The 17437-nt window shown below is 41.3% G+C and overlaps 1 non-coding gene across 1 annotated transcript; it reads left to right on the forward strand.

The window, feature by feature from the left end:
- The first annotated feature begins 11507 nt into the window (after window positions 1-11507).
- On the forward strand, window positions 11508-11610 carry LOC136534063 (small nucleolar RNA R71). Its single transcript, XR_010778650.1, has one exon. It is a non-coding gene; the product is annotated as a small nucleolar RNA R71 (small nucleolar RNA).
- Window positions 11611-17437: the final 5827 nt, after the last annotated feature.

Raw genomic sequence — 17437 nt, forward strand, 5'->3', positions numbered from 1 at the left:
CAAGTTATGCAAGGCTAACACCTTGGGTGTTACAGCCCCTCCCCCTTATAAAAATCTCTTCCCGAGATTTGCAAGACCTACCATTCTTGGAAAAAGGCGGGATAAACCTCTCGTAAATAATCCTCTCGTTCCCACGTAGCATCTTGTTCACTGTGATTGTTCCACACCACCTTATAGAACTTAATGATCTTACTCCGTGTTACTCTTTCCATCTCTTCTAACACTCGGATTGGCTTTTCTTCATAGGTCAAATCCGATTGAAGCTGTACGTTGGTGGGTGCAATAGCTTCTTCAGGCACACGAAGACACTTCTTCAACTGAGAAACATGGAAGACATCAAATATTGCACTCATCTCTGGTGAAAGTTGTAACTTATAAGCAACATTCCCCTTTCGTTCTAGAATCTTGTATGGTCCTACATATCTAGGTGAAAGCTTCTTTTTCATTCCAAATCTCTTCACCCCTTTCATGGGTGATACCTTCAAGTATACATAGTCACCCACTTCAAAAGTCAGTGGTCTTCTCCTTTTGTCAGCATAACTCTTTTGTCTCGATTGAGCTGCTTTCATATGCTGTTGGATAACACGCACTTGGTCTTCAGCTTCAGTGACAAAGTCAATACCAAAGTATCTCCTTTCACCCTGCTCAATCCAATTCAACGGAGTTCTACATTTTCTGCCATACAAAGCTTCAAATGGATCCATCTTGATACTTGCTTGATAACTGTTGTTATAAGAGAATTCCGCTAAAGGTAACCACTTCTCCCATGAACCTTTGGAAGATATAACACAAGCTCTTAGCAAATCTTCTAAGATTTGGTTCACTCGCTCCGTCTGTCCGGAAGTCTGTGGATGGTATGCCGAACTTCTGATTAGCTTAGTTCCCAAAGCCTGGTGCAAGTGTTCCTAGAAATGAGCTATGAACTGGGGTCCTCGATCTGAGATGATAGTCCTAGGTACTCCATGTAGTCTCACGATCTGAGAAAAATACAGCTCAACATACTTCCCCACATGATACCTTGTGTTTACTGGTATAAAATAGGCTGACTTGGTGAGACGATCTACAATAACCCATATTGAATCGTGACCTTGCGGTGTCATCGAAGGCCTATGATAAAGTCCATACTGATTTCTTCCCATTTCCAACCTAGAATAGGCAATGGCTGAAGTAATTCGGCAAATTTCATATGAACGGCTTTTACTCTACCGCAGTTATCGCACCTAGCGACATAGGCTGCGATTTCTTTCTTCATCTTAGTCCACCAAAAATGGGTTTTCAAATCTTGGTACATCTTGCTACTACCCGGATGGATAGACAATTTGGACAAATGAGCTTCATCTAAAATTTGATTTCTAAGCTCACGGTCTTTTGGTACCACGAGTCGGTCCTCAAACCATAACACACCTCTTTCATCCAATCTAAAATGCTTGGTTTCTTGCTCTTGCATTTTTCTCTTGATGTGACTTATGCCTACATCTATCTGCTGTAGCTCTATGATTTTGCTCTCAAGTGAACAACTGATAGTGATGTTGTGCAGTACAACAGGATATAACAAATTGAATCCATCTTCTAACAATGCTTCCATAGTGTTACAATGAGACTTTCGACTGAGTGCATCTGCTACTACATTAGCTTTTCCTGAATGGTAGTGCACTTCTAAATTGTAGTCCTTAATCAGCTCTAGCCATCTTCGTTGTCTCATGTTCAGCTCTGGTTGGGTAAAGATATACTTGAGACTTTTATGGTCAGTATATATATGACATACATTGCCCAACAAATAATGTCTCCATATCTTTAATGCATGAACAACTGCTGCAAGTTCTAAATCATGCATAGGGTAGTTGACTTCATGCTTTCTCAATTGCTGAGAAGCATATGCAATAACTCTTCCTTCTTGCATAAGCACACACCCCAATCCTATACCTGATGCATCACAAAATACATCGAAAGGCTTCTCAATGTCGGGTTGTGCTAAGACAGGCGCTGTAGTTAATAGAGTTCTGAGAGTGTGAAAAGCTACTTCACATTCTGGTGTCCATTTGTACTTCTCATCTTTCTGAAGTAGTCTGGTCATGGGCTTAGCTATCTTTGAGAAATCTAGAATGAAACGACGATAATATCCTGCTAACCCTAGAAAACTCTAAACTTCATGAACCGAAGTTGGGGCTTTCCAATCCATGACCTCTTGTACTTTTGATGGGTCTATAGAGATTCCATCTCTTGATAAGATATGACCTAAGAAAGGTACTTTGCTCAACCAAAATTCACACTTGCTAAATTTTGCATATAGCTTATGCTCCCTCAATCTAGGATAAAACAATCCTCAGATGCTCTTCATGATCTGACTCATTTTCTGAATAAATCAGTATATCATCGATAAACATGACCATGAACTTGTCGAGCTCGGGCATGAATACCGAATTCATCAGGTACATAAAGTAGGCAGGAGCATTTGTTAGTCCGAAAGACATAACCAAATACTCATATAAGCCATACCTAGTAGAGAAAGCAGTTTTAGGTATGTCCTCTGGCCTGATCTTTATCTGATGATAGCCTGATCTCAAGTCAATCTTGGAAAATACCTTTGCCTTTGCCAACTGATCGAACAAGATGTCAATGCGAGGCAACGGGTACTTGTTCTTGATGGTTACAGCATTGAGTGGTCTGTAATCTACACACATTCTCAGTGACTTGTCCTTCTTTTTCACAAACAATGCTGGACATCCCCATAGGAGATGAGCTAGGTTGGATAAGACCCTTGTCCAACAGATCCTGTAACTGAATCTTAAGTTCTGCTAACTCATTTGGTGGCATTCTATACGACCTTCTTGAGATAGGTGCCGTACCTGGCACTAACTCAATCTTAAATTCCACATCCCTATCAGGTGGTAAGCCTGGTAATTCCTCTGGAAATACATCCGGAAACTCACAAACCACGGGGATATCACAAAGGGTGGTGGTTTGGATAGCACAAGCTAAATGTTGGAGTTCAAAGTTGTGGGAGAGTGGTACTAGAAAAGCATTCCCTCCCTTGAGTTCTCTCAACATAATAGTACGAGTGCTAGTGTCAATGAGAACGCCATGATCCTTCATCCAATTCATGCCTAAGATTACACTTATCGATAACCCGAGCAATATTATCAAATCCGTTGTATACTCCCTCCCTTGTATAGAGATGAGCACATTTTTGACTATCTTATTTGTAGAAATAGTAGCCCCTACTGAACTTATATTATAACCCCCCTTGCTTACTTCAATTATTTCTTGATCATGTCTAGATGCAAATGCTTGACTCATAAATGAATGAGAAGCTCCCGAATCAAATAAAACAACAGCGGGATGCTTGTTGACAAGAAACATACCAGTCATTACAACTTCTCCTAGCGGGCACTTCCTCAACAGCTGTATAATGCACGTATCCCAGGACGTGCCCTTGTGTTCGCCTACCTCTGATTGTTCTGATTCGGATTGCCATTCTTCTTGGGGTGGGGGCATTCCTTGGACCAATGCCCCACTTGGTTGTAGTTGAAACAGGGTTGGTTACTCCTAAGTCCTATGGAGCTCCCCTAACTGCCATTTCCTTTTGGTAAGGCAATAGTGAATGCCTTACGAATGATTTCTGAGGCCTGCTAGTTCTGAGCTTTAGGTGGTGGAGGCCTAAACTTGGGTGCAGGTGGATGGAATTGTGGCCTAGCTATGATAGGCGCTCTAGGACTGTGAAGATTCGGAGGCACCTACCTCGAATGCCCTCTTGCGACCCTTAGCGACCGCATGCATGTTATTGTGGTTTTCCTGGGTCAAAGCATCACTAATAAACTCATTGTAAGTGGTGCACTTAGAATTGGCCATGGTCTTCATTAGTTTGGTGCCTAGACCCCGCTTGAAGCTCTCTATCTTCTTCTCCTCGGTATCCATGAAACCTGGAGCATACCTGGATAGATTGTTGAATGCGTGCATATATTCTGTGAGGGTCTTTGTCCCTTGAGTGAGCCTCATAAATTCAGCCGCTTTCATGCGCATTAGGCCTAGGGGAATATGATGTCCCCGAAAAGCCAACTTGAACTGCTCCCATGTTACTCGCACATTAGCAGGTAGAGATGATAAGAAATGTGTCCACCAGATCCCTACTGGTCCTTGCAGCTGGTGAGAAGCATACTCAGCCTTTAGATGCTCGGTGACCCTTAGCAGACGAAACTTCTGCTCAATGGTAGTTGAGCCACTCGTCAGCCTGTAGTGGTTCCTCAGCCACCTTAAAGATAGGAGGCTTTGTATCCAGAAACTTCCTTGAATGTACTGTGCTGATTTGGCTCGGCCCTTGTTGCTGTGGGTGGCCACGAGCGGTGTTCTGCGCGATGAGGCAGCAGAGCTTCCTCCATTGTCCTTTGGCTCCCTAAGAATTGGGCAAAGAACTCCTAAGCGGACGATGGTGGTGGTGGTGGTAAGTCATCACCATTGCCATCATGGCTGCTACTAGCTCCTGCATGGGTGCGCGTCATCTGCGAAGTTGCAACAATAAGCGATTATTGGTTGATGCCACAAGATTGCAGATGAATTTATAATCATGCCAAACTGAAATTACTGGAGACAATCTCAAATTTACAATAAAAACAGAGGCATAACAATTCATTCTCGCAACATGACACCACCAATTTGATCGCTTATCGGACTCATAACACTGTTAATGTTCAAATCGTGATCTCTGATAAATCAACTGAAATTTGCATTAGCGTTTAACCAAACGTGCGATAGTCATGCAAATAACAATATTACATGATAGTTCAATTCACCAACACCAAATTTAAACTACAGGTCCATTACATAACCAACTGATGATACATTAAGCACTTCCACTAAGTACTAAGCGATCTAATCCTCATCATGATCACTATCGAGGTCAGAGATAGGATCATCTCCTTCCTCAGGTTCCACCTCTTCCTCTTCCTCATCCTCATCATCATCTTCTTCCATATTTGGACCATCTTCTTCCCCATCCAGGACTAGGGTTCAGCTGGTTGTTCAAATAGTGCACTTCATGCTAAAGGTTCATTACTTGAAGTTGAGCCTGTGCAAGCTGCTGACGTAAGCCCCTTTCAGCACGGTCCTGGGCAGTTACTCATGTCGCGGTGCCTATCTCGCTCTATCCTTATTGTAGCGACATGGTTTTCTACTACATCACGCTGACGTCTAGCTGTGGACACCTCATGCACGGGCGGTCTCCAACTGCTCCCATAGTCCTGCAAGCACTGCTTGATCATTAGCTCTAGCTTCTTGAGCTGCTGCCCTCTGCTGATCCACTTGTTCCATTTGGGCATGAAGAGTGCCCAAAGCTGCATAGGCTTGGTCAGATTCCCATCGGGCTTTACTTGCGGCTTTCTTTTGCTTGCGCACACACTTCTTGAGCTTATGCTGCGTGGCTTCAGCTCTCATGAGTTTGTCCATACAAGTGGTGTATGATTCCTGCCAGAAATCCCTGGTGTCCTAGGCATGCACAAAACATCTTCATCACCGCAAACATTGCACTCATGGAGGGACTAGAGCTATTTGCTCGCTCATCCCGATCTCTGATCAATGCATTTTGGTTACGTTGTTCCCAATTGGTGGTGGATGGATCCACCCAAGGAAACATACTCGCTGCACTGCCAGTGAGTGCATCTCCATGCTGTTGGTAGATTTGCCTCAAAACCTCAAAGGCCACAACTTGGGCAGCCTCCCAAGGAGTCTTCCCTTCCGATTCTGCCTTCCACTCCTGCCAGAAGGGCGGTTGTGTGCGGGCTGGTATAGTGAGCCGCACCTCGTACCATGGCTGTCCTTCCAAGTACTCTTCAATCCAATGATAAAGGGGCGGTTCATGGTACCCCGCAAAGTGCAGAACTCTCCACAATAGGGTAGGTGTTCCGAAAACCATCAGGAAATTCTCACATCCAACTGGTGCTGCCATCTGTACCATCAACATGTACAACTTTGTGAGACAAGGCCATAATGGATAAGAGTTACATAACCGAGTAAGAAATTTATAAGGGGAGGAACAATGTAATTATTTGAATGATAATTATCATGATGCATGCTCGTTCCGTACGTCCTCACAAACTTAGGAAAACTTGTTTCTAACGGTAGACACGGTGGCATACATACGTTCTCTCATATATAGCGTAACTAGTTGAGCTACACGTTTCGTTGTTAGTGTACCTTGCATAAAAGTTTCATTTCAGCCCAAACCCATAATGAAATATGCAGAATGTAAATTTAAATACTTCCATATATGTATACCCATACATATACTTCTATATCAAAGCTACCCGATAACAATTTATACCCACAATTAAATACGCACCACATACACATGCAAGCATGCATACGTAGTCGTACCAAGGCTAACTCTCCCCGACCGCATGCTCACATCTTGCGGTCATGCCACTCATCATCTTACCTTGGCGTAGATGCATTTGATCCATACATTACCATTCAAGTGAATGACATCCATACAATAGCACACCGTATGGACGACGAAGTAAAAACCCCCATGTTAGTACTTAAATAGCCACCTAATAGTCCTTAACTTGGGCATAAGGAAAGTGATCATCGGCACACTTTAGATTTCAATTACCTATCTATATAGCTATTAGTTGATAGAAAAGGTTTTGGAAAACAAAAACTTTTGTTTTAAATACACATGTGACAATTAACGTTGAATCTTGCTCTAATGCCAGCTGTCGCAGAACCGACCAATTTATAAGAGTACAAGTACAATGGCATCCCGCAAGCGGTCGTACTGTCATACTTGAACCCATATAAACCCGGTAGTCCGTCAAGTACCACGACGGGTCTCGATAAACGATTGACAACAACCAAGATCGTACATGATTCAACACATATGCCACATATTACATTAAGTTCACAGAACATTTTCATCATCAGAGTATGAAACCAAGTTATTACAAACCGAGTTTGATAGATAAAAGCAGAAGCAAATTAAGTTTGAAAGTGAAGTTTCCAACATAGTTTAGTACAGTGCCGAAATAGGATCACAATCCACAAAAGCAAGTAGAGGGATTAATAAGGAAGCCTGCCCAAGGCTTACTCCTCATCCACAGCGGGATAGAAGCAACTCTTGCAATAACCATGATACACAGTGCCATCTGCAATAATGGGCAAATAAAACCCTAAGTACGAGAAGGTACTTAGCTAGACTTACCCATCATAAACCAGAAATAAATGACTCCAAGGATCATGCAAGGCTGTATAAGTGGAGATAGCTTGACAACATTTTGCATAAAAGCGATTAACTTCAGTTATACAATTATGATTCCGTTATCAAGTTAATTATAACTATCCATCTCTAAATTAGCCACTAACCTATGCCAAACATGTGGTATATCATTTTAAAAGCATACAATAGTAACCATAGCAGGTATTGTAATTCCATATTCATTCGAACCATCATGTTCCATTAACATAGTTACTACGATGTTGGGGCTAGCCAAGTTTCTCACTATCCGGGAGAGACGGCGATTTGAATCGATTTCAACCAGCTGGGAATTTATTCCTAACACAAACCCAGGCAGACCAGATCATTAGTTGCCTTAGGTCACCTTTGGTACAACTCAGGGTCCACATTTCGCGGGTTTGTACCGCGCCGCATAGTCGGGGACACCAAATGCCAGGACGTTCAGGACTACCCTGCCCTTGGGCTCAGTTTGGCTCCCTGTACAAGGAGCGCACAATAGAACAGGGACCCTGGCCTGAGTTGAGCTACTCGGCTTCATGGTCGGAACGAGTTATCCGGCCAGCTAAGTGATAGGCATGCATTCAATCTTGTCAGAAGTGCCAACAACGGTACGGTCCTTAACTGGCACAGACTGGAATCACATGAGTCAACCTATGCATAGACTCTGCCTGGCCTCAATTTACATCACCCCATGGTTCTGTTCCACGATAGCAAATATAGCCAACCGTGCTCCGGTACCCACCTATATCTCGCAGGTGATAGGAAATCACCCGACTTCTACCGGTCTAAGCATGGCTAAGCATATATTCGATCTTAGACCTACACAGGGTTAACGGTGTATATATCTGGACAAGGAATTTGTATGCATCAAGTGGTTCCATTCAATTCTTATAACCTAATGCATCTATCATAAGGACTTAAGTACTCATTTGTAAAATACTGGGAGAGTTAAAATGCTCCATGGCTTGCCTTTCAGAAAGGACGTGGGGCGGTGATCAGGACACTCCGGAAGCTCTTCTGGGTTCTGCTCCTCGCCTTTAGGAGCTGTGGCTTGAGGATTCTCCTGCTGGTCCCCTTCCTCTACCTCGTCAAACTCCAGCAACGTTATTCCTTCCTCTGATCCTAGATGCATGAATATGGCGTAAGGTATTGCGAATGCATATATGTTGACAAGTATAGTTGCATGATCAGTGATGAATGCATTCTTGTAAGTATTCTTAATAGCATATTGTTTAAGGAATAACAAGTGTATTACATTTTACTGAGTATGTGCATATCTCTCCTTGATTATTTAATTAACTACTTCAACAATGCATCTACTATATCACCAAACAGCAGCTACTCATTTTACTCACAACTGAAGTTCTACTTATCCAAATGTGGTGATATTAGACTTTCTGGAAAGCTTATAAAATTTTCTACAACTCTTATTTAATCACTAAAAGCTAATTCACAATTTATATTAACCAAAACAGACAAGCAACCCATTGCTGTCCAGAAATTCCAGAGAGTAAGCAATTCGGAAATACTAACTTTAAACAGCTATAACTCCCAAATTCTTTGGCCTATTGCTCTGACATTTTAACACAAAATACATGAAGAAGTTTTCTACAACTTTGTTATTAACCATTTTTACAGCAAACACCATTTTTACCATGCAACATACCAAACTACCAAATCTGTCCGAAAACTCTTCCAATTCGCATTATAAAGCAACAATACTTTTACTTCATGTAGGCATTCAAAGTTTGACAACCCAAAGTCTACCAACAGTTTAAGCATACCAAATACACTCAGGAAAACCTAATGGTGAAGCCCAAACTATTTATTTAAATGCCCTTATTATTTTATTTTGATACTTAGGTTAAATAATAAACATATACTAAATGTGCATCATAAATTCTCAAACATTTACAGTGCCTTACTAATGCTACCAAAATACTACTGTAAAACTTTCATGTCATTTTACCAAGTAGAACATTCTCTACAAAAATGACAAGGCAGAAAGGCATATAATAGCAAAAATAGCTAAACCCTAGTGAAAAGTGTCAAGCAATAGATTTTATATTTTTCTTATCATCCATATGGTACTAGGATAACCTCCAACAAATTTCATGAATATTGGATTCATAAATAATTTATAAAAATTCATACAAGTATTACCTAATTATAAAAGAAAACTCTATAACTACAAATCTGTACATGCATTGACCCTCAAACTTTTACCAAAGCTCATACATGACAAGAATAGCTTACGACAAAAATTTCATAATTTTTGGAGCACAGGAACTCTAGATATAAAATAAACAAGTTTGCATGCATTCAAAAGCACATTTCAAATTTCAATTTAAATATTCCAAAAACTGTACTGAAAATGCTAATATCATATTTTTCCTAAATACTACACTTCCTAAGGAACACTACCAAATTTATTTCACAATTTTTGAAGCTACATAGCCCAACTTATCAAATTTCAAAGATTGTACCAAATCTATAAACAAATGACCTATCCTATTTTCACCAGCCGGGCCCCACCTGAGAGTGGACCCCACGCGTCAGTGACTCAGAACAGGGCAGTTGATGGCATCAACACGACAACGAGCATCAACCTGACAGTGAACCTGACAGTCGACGGTGAGCTTCACCGGCGATGGCATCAACACGACATGACCCCCACGACCTAGCGCACCGATTGAGCTACTTGGTTGGGCCTCCCGCTGGCGCTAACGACGACAGCGGCAGCCATGGCGGCTCGGCGGAGCCGGACAATGGTGTTACGCCGGTGGTGGCCACGGCGGCTCAACCTAAAGCTCGGATGAGCATCAACGAACTACGGTGAACCTATGGCACGCTCTATCGTGGCACGCGGTGGTCGGAGTTGGCCGGACCACGGTGACGGAGTGTGGCAGCAGAGCAATGGCGAGGTTCGCACGGCGAAATGGCTTACCGAGCGTGGCTAGGGAAACGATTGTGGGCGTGGCGTGACGGCGGGATCACGGAGGAGCTATTGCGGTGGCAATTGGGCGACGAGGCGTGAGCTTGCGCTGGCTATGGCGACGGCGGAGGTGGGGAAAAGCTCGGCTGCTGCTGCGGTGCTTCGGTCGGCGATGGAGGAGGTAGAAAAATGGAAATGGCGAGTGCGGCTCAGTGCGGGCGGGTGCTGGGGGCGTTAAGGCGCGTGCTGGCCTGGCTTGGCCGCACGGGGCAGGGCGCCGGCGATGCACGGCTAGCCACTGGCTCCACGCGGTGCGTGAGCTCTAAAGCCTGTCGGCCACTGAATCGCCCGTTTCAGTTCATTCAGTCGCGCGATGGTAAGCCTGACAGCGAGTTTTGTAGCGACGACAACTCCAAATCCGTGGACTTTGAGCTAAAATTTCCTAAACCAAAATTGAAGACTAATGTACCAGCTCAAATTTCTATTTAGCACTCAAGACCTAATTCACCACCCAACTCAAGTTATTTCATCCCAAAGTTGAGGTTTTCAAACTGTCAGGGTACAAGACTTAGCAAATTTTGCTAAGTGTTGAAAATGTTGATTTGCTGATTTTTGTGAGCCAAATTCAAGCATGTTAGGAGCTAAACCAATCAATGACCCAAAAATAAAAGTTGTTCCTCTTGCCAAATACTACAACTTTCCTTTAGTGACCACCTCCATGCAAGGTATCTAGCACATAGTTCAAACTTGGTCAAACAGGTTACATTCAAATGATGACTTGTACTTGAACTCTGACCTAATGACCTATTTACCCCTAACCATGAATATCAAAGTTGTTCATAATGATACTCTAAACATGTTTAAGCTATTGACAAGGTCACACAATCATTTCATGTATTAGTCACACATAGGGCTATCCAGGTCAACATATGTAACATTACTTAAGTGCTTGATCATAAAAGGTGACATTCATGAACAATGTTCCATTTGCTAAGCTAAGTGTTGCTAACATGTTTTTGTGACTCATATCAACCAATTACCTATATACACTCATGATCATATGTATATACACATGGAAACATGAAATACTAAGAAATGTTGCATATGTTTCAATCAAATGTTTCAAGTGTAAATGCTTATATATGAATGCTTGATGATCATGCTCATGCTATGCAAGTCAAGTTATGCAAGGCTAACACCTAGGGTGTTATAGCCATCTTCTCCACAAGAGTTGTTGCAGCTAGTATGGTGAGTGATAGGAATACACCTCCAGCAGCAACATCCATAGTCTCATGGGTACTGTTAGTCAACCCATGGTAGAAAGTCTGCATATGTAGCCAATTCTCCATCGCATGATGAGGACATTCCGCAATGTAATCTTTAAAGCATTCCCATGCCTTAGGGACAGATTCATCATGTTGTTGCTAAAAGCTTGAAATTCTCTTACGCAGAGCATTGGTCTTGCCTATGGAAAAGAACTTTACTAGGAAGGCAGTGGAGCAGTTATCCCATGTAGTATTTCTATCTTTGTTGGCGTAGAACCATTGCTTTGACTTCCACAAGAGTGAAAATAGGCGAAGTAGTATGGCATCATGGGTCACTCCTTTGATGGTGAAAGTGCTACAGATCTCCAGGAAGTGTTGGAGATGTGCACTCACATCTTCATGTGCCTTTCCATAAAACTGGCTTGCTTGCACCATGTTGATGGGGGCTGGCTTGAGCTCGAATCTATTGTCTCCAATATTGACTATTGGTCCAGTACGGACGTTGGTCGTAGTTGGAGCAGAGAATTCACGAAGAGTCCTATTAGCCATAGCTTCAAATTCAGGTGTTAAGCTTCGCCTTATCTGGTTGTCTTCCGACTCTAAAGCTAAAACTTTCTTGAGTTTAGCCTTAGTCCTCATGATTAATGCTTCTGGGTCTTCAATGTAGTTTGTCAAAAGGTCAAAACCGGTCATACATTACCTTGCATAAGAAACACAAGTAGACAAAACAAGGGTAAGCTTGTTTGAGTAGAGGTAAGTTATAAGTTTATCAATACTTCCTTTGCCTAGCTACCTTCCTTAGCAACGGCGCCAGAAATGCTTGCTGGTATTTATTAACTTGTCACTTATTTAGTAGCCACCTATTATAAACCTATATCTCCTAACATTACTTTACTAGGTTATCATCCCTAGTGATGATACCATAGATGCTTGTTGGTACTACATAGCATTACTACTAGAATAATACTAAGTAGTTCTTTTTTAATTTATGTGACTAGGAAGAATAGATATGAATATATATATATATATATGAAAGGAATCTGTAAGTGCACATATAATTATACCATTGTAGCACTTCTCCCGGGAGTATTCCAGATATCATTATTTATATTTTTACCACAGGGAAGGTCTAGCATGGACATGTATTGATAACTTATACTATTGATAGAGAAGTAAACCATAACCAATATTCTACTCATAACAGAGGTAAGTCATAGGATAAGATGTATATATATGATAAGTATTGATCATCAATAATGATAAATCATTCAAAGTACTCCTTTCTATGGCATTAGCATGGTCAGGTAGAATATTAGAGGAATAATTCCTAAGTCATTCTTAATTACAAGTCAAAGCATACATTGATTAGTGCAATTACACCTAGTAGTCATGGCTAAGGTTATCTTTATATCTACACATAAGGGATATTACTAAGGAAGATTAAGAACAAAGCTTGTTCTTCCTTCGTAACCTAACCCTACTTGCACCTATATTCGGGGAGTCTACTATAAAGGACTCAACAGGAGTGTCACATCCGTGATCTACCACATGACCTAGAATATAGGGTGTATTCGCAAGTAAACAATGTATAAGCACCACGCTTACACAATGTTGACCACCCACCCCATGTACTTTAGAGTGAGCGCTATACGAAATTATGCATAAACATAATGATAAACTAGCTATACTAAGTATATAATCAAAGTAGACGTTGAACATTATAATAAAGAACATGAATAAGATGAATACTAATATTGTCATAACAATTGTAACTAGCATATAAAAATAATGGAGGTACAAAAGAGAGGGGTACAAAGATTATACCAAACCACACTCTTGACACGATTGGGGATCCAAGCGAAGCCTACTTGCCTCCCACTAGACCTAGTCTAACTAGCCATGCCTTAGAATATGCTAGAGCTCTGAGGATGGTTAGGGTTTCTGTCTTCTCAAATGACTTATGCAATATTTCTCAAGGGATGGCAGAGGCTGGTATATATAGGCCAGAGCATCCAATGTGAGCCCTTGGATCAAACTGACTTAAAGGATGGCATAGATGCAACTTAGGAGGCAGTGGAGAACCGACATAACAACGAGGGGCTGACAGGTGGGCCCTAGGGGCTGGCCAGCCTAAAGGTGGGGCTAGCGGCATCTATCCCTCTGCTTTAGTGTGGAGTCCTCTCGAGTCTTCTAGAACCTTCTGGTGTCTGTTTCGCTGTGGATAAGAGCAATTAAATCTAACATCTTGGTCCACCTTGGTGGTTTTCTGGATAAACCCTACAGAAAATATAGATTTACCAAAACTTATGGAATTTGTTAGTTTAAACCCCTAGACCTTTATTGGTGATTATATTTATGCCCTTATGCATGTTATATTGATGGTTTATAATGTTTGTTAACTACCGTCAACATTTATCCTCCTTTCCTTCTCTCCTTGCTTGAATGTGAGAGAGTGTAGACAGAGAGAGATGAACTAGAGAGATAGTGGGAGTGCAAGAATGAGTGAGTGAGCTAGTGGGTGCTCTGCCTTGGCCATCTCATTAGCTGGACAGGTGTGCACTTGGGTGGGGCCAGGTGAACTCTCAAAGTTACACTTCACATTTCTACATGGGATGATTCTATTGAATGCTCCATCGTGATGATGGACTGTCTGGTGGTGTCGGTTTACTGACTGATAGGGATTGAACTCTATCAAGTCAATTGGTGATGGTCTGGTGGTGTTGGCAGACCGTCTATCAAGTCAATAGTGAGTAGTCTTAATGTAGAATTTAGTGTAGTTTAGTTTCTAGTTTTTAGATTTCAAATGCAGAGATGCTTATGATGCTGATGCTTACAAGGGTGTCAAGACCAAGTCATGACAACTCTCCCCCCTAAGAATAATCATGCCCCAAGATTCTTCAAAAGTAGGTTTTATGCAATCAAGGGAGAAAATTCAAGGAAATAGGTTTTAATTCCCTTCTACCAACACTAAGAACTCAAAACCCAACTCAAACTAAAAATTCTCCTAAACTAGTACCTTGGCTCAAAAAGGTGAGGGTATTCCATTCTCATCTTGTCCTCAACCTTCCAAGTTGTTTCTTCAATCGAGTGACTGCTCCATTGCACCTTCACCATCTTGATGGTCTTTGTTCTAGTCTTCCTCTTCAAAAAATCAAGGATAGTAATTGGATGCTCCTTGTAGCTCAAATTCTTGTTGATTTCAATATCTTGTAAATTGACCTCTTCTTCAGGTGCTCTTAAACATCTCTTTAGTTGAGATACATGGAAGACATTGTACACTCCTAAAATTGAATCGGCAAGGCTAGTGCATAAGCAACCTTCACTCCAAAATGGACCAACATACCTTGGAGCATTTTTCCTTTCTCTTGAAACCTTTGGGTACCCTTGAATGGTGTAACCTTCAAATATACATATTCTCCAATCTTATACTCCACATTCCTTCTGTGGTCATCGACATAAGCCTTATACCTATCTTGTGCGGCTTCCAACCAATCTTCACTTGCTTAACTTTCTCTTTGGTCTCATTGACCTTCTTATTGCCATACAATCTTCTTTCCCAACTTCGACCAATTGAGTGGAGTCATACAATTCTTCAGGTGCTCTTAAACATCTCTTTAGTTGAGATACATGGAAGACATTGTACACTCCTAAAATTGAATCGGGCAAGGCTAGTGCATAAGCAACCTTCACTCCAAAATGGACCAACATACCTTGGAGCATTTTTCCTTTCTCTTGAAACCTTTGGGTACCCTTGAATGGTGTAACCTTCAAATATACATATTCTCCAATCTTATACTCCACATTCCTTCTGTGGTCATCGACATAAGCCTTATACCTATCTTGTGCGGCTTCCAAACCAATCTTCACTTGCTTAACTTTCTCTTTGGTCTCATTGACCTTCTTATTGCCATACAATCTTCTTTCTCCAACTTCGGACCAATTGAGTGGAGTCATACAATCTCTGCCACATAGGGCCTCGTATGGACTCATATTGATACTAGCTTGATAACTGTTGTTGTAGGCAAATTGGGCAAATGGCAAACAAGTGTCTCAACTAGAACTATATATTAGAGCACAAGCTCTCAACATATCTTCCAAAATATGATTAACTCTTTCGGTTTGACCTCCAGTCTGTGGGTGATAAGCGGTGCTGAGCAACAACGTTGTTCCTATTGCCTTGTGCAACTCATCCCAAAAGTCTAACGTGAATTGCGGACCTCTATCCGAAACTATTGTCTTGGGAATTCCATGCAAACAAACAATCTGAGCAAGATATATTTCTGCATACTTGGGAACTAGATAAGTGACCTTGACTGGTAAAAAGTGTGCAGACTATGCAAATCTCCAACGTTCTCCTCACCGTCTGAACTCGACCAACAAAGCAACATACAAGCATTCCAAAGGCATTCATGCAAAGCAAACAATTATGGGATTAGAATAGTACACCAGGGCATAAAAACAAGATAAGAAGGTTCTTAAAAAGAATCTATGTCTCTCTACGATCACATAGACGCGATGTTCATGAAAAACAGAGCTAAAGCACGAAAGTTATGAATTAAACGGGGTTTCCTATAGCAATTTATTTAATTAAATCTAACCTCAAAATTTAAATGTTGCAAACATGTTTGATAGTGGTATTAACATGTAGAGAACTTAATTACAAACCTAACGCAATTTGAACGGGTCGATTCGGAGCTAAAACGGTGATTTTATAAGCAAAACAATGCAGTGGCATTTCTGTAAATAGAATGAACTATTTTTGAATTTAATTAAATCAGGATTTTCATCTGGCCGAGGACCGCGGGTGTAAAAAGAATAAAACTGAGGGGCTCTTAAGCAATTCTGCCACGCGAAGGGGTATCGGCCATCCACGGCCGTTGATCAAGCGATGGGTGGCTCAGATTAGAAAGGGGAAGGGAGAGGGGGAGGGAAAAGAATTTACTTTTTTCGAAGTCAGTTTTCTAGATTCATTTTCAAGTGATTTTTGAATCCTTTTGACTTTTGCATCAAAACCACTCAACATAATAAAGGAAATGCAGCATGAGTGCATCAACATGTATCTATCCTTGTGATTGATTTTAATTTCACAAAAATTATTATTTTCCTATATTTGAATGCACACATAATTGCATAAATATATCAAATTTAACTATTTTAAAAGAATGCAAATTTTAGGGTGTTACATAGTGCAACTATGTGATTTGCAATATTTGTGATAAACATATGTATCCACAACCATCCTTCCAAAAAGTTTGTAAATGAGGAGTGATAGGTGGTTGTGTTCCTCGTAGGACCACGGAGTACTAACAAAAATGTCCATGGCACATAAGTTTTCATTCTCAACAGACATATCATGTGTAAACAATGTTGAGCCTTGATCATTATCGTGGACAACGTTTTTATGGCTAGGGACTTGACTTACGAATTTCACCTCATCGAATGGGTCATTGTTGGGATGATGCTCCGCCTTTGGGATATCTAAGTGAGCGGCGGAAGCAGCTTTCCCAAACTCCTCACTAAGGCTTCCATGGGATGGTTTTTCTTGAAAAAGTATTTTGAAGGGGTGGCCTATAAGAAGATTAGAATCGAGGATGGTATAGATGTGGAAGTCTAGGTGTACCTCAGTTTCGTTAATTTTAATCGGCACGTTCCTGACGATCCCAAACACTCAAAAATGAGTCTCGAGGGACTTTTGAAAAGTTTATTTGATGGGACTAGTGGCATGTTACCCAAGAGGTTTTTTGCAAGGAATTCTGACATGATACTAGTCCCAACTATGGGGTTGTGTAGGGCTTCTATGTTTGTTCCCTTCAATGAACAAGGCATGGTTGTGGAAGCTGAAAGAATTCAAATTGCTTTGGAAGAATGTTTTACTTCCAACAACCATTCCTTTGATGGCTCTATCTTAGGGAAAACTTCCTCAGAAGAACATGTAAGCTTTTCGTGCCTAAAATATTTCAAGGTATTGCCAAAATCCCCGAATTCAATAGGGAATTCTGAAGGATAAATCAC

The sequence above is a fragment of the Miscanthus floridulus genome, unplaced genomic scaffold (genome assembly GCF_019320115.1).
Source record: "Miscanthus floridulus cultivar M001 unplaced genomic scaffold, ASM1932011v1 os_1455_2, whole genome shotgun sequence".
NCBI classification, from domain to species: domain Eukaryota; kingdom Viridiplantae; phylum Streptophyta; class Magnoliopsida; order Poales; family Poaceae; genus Miscanthus; species Miscanthus floridulus.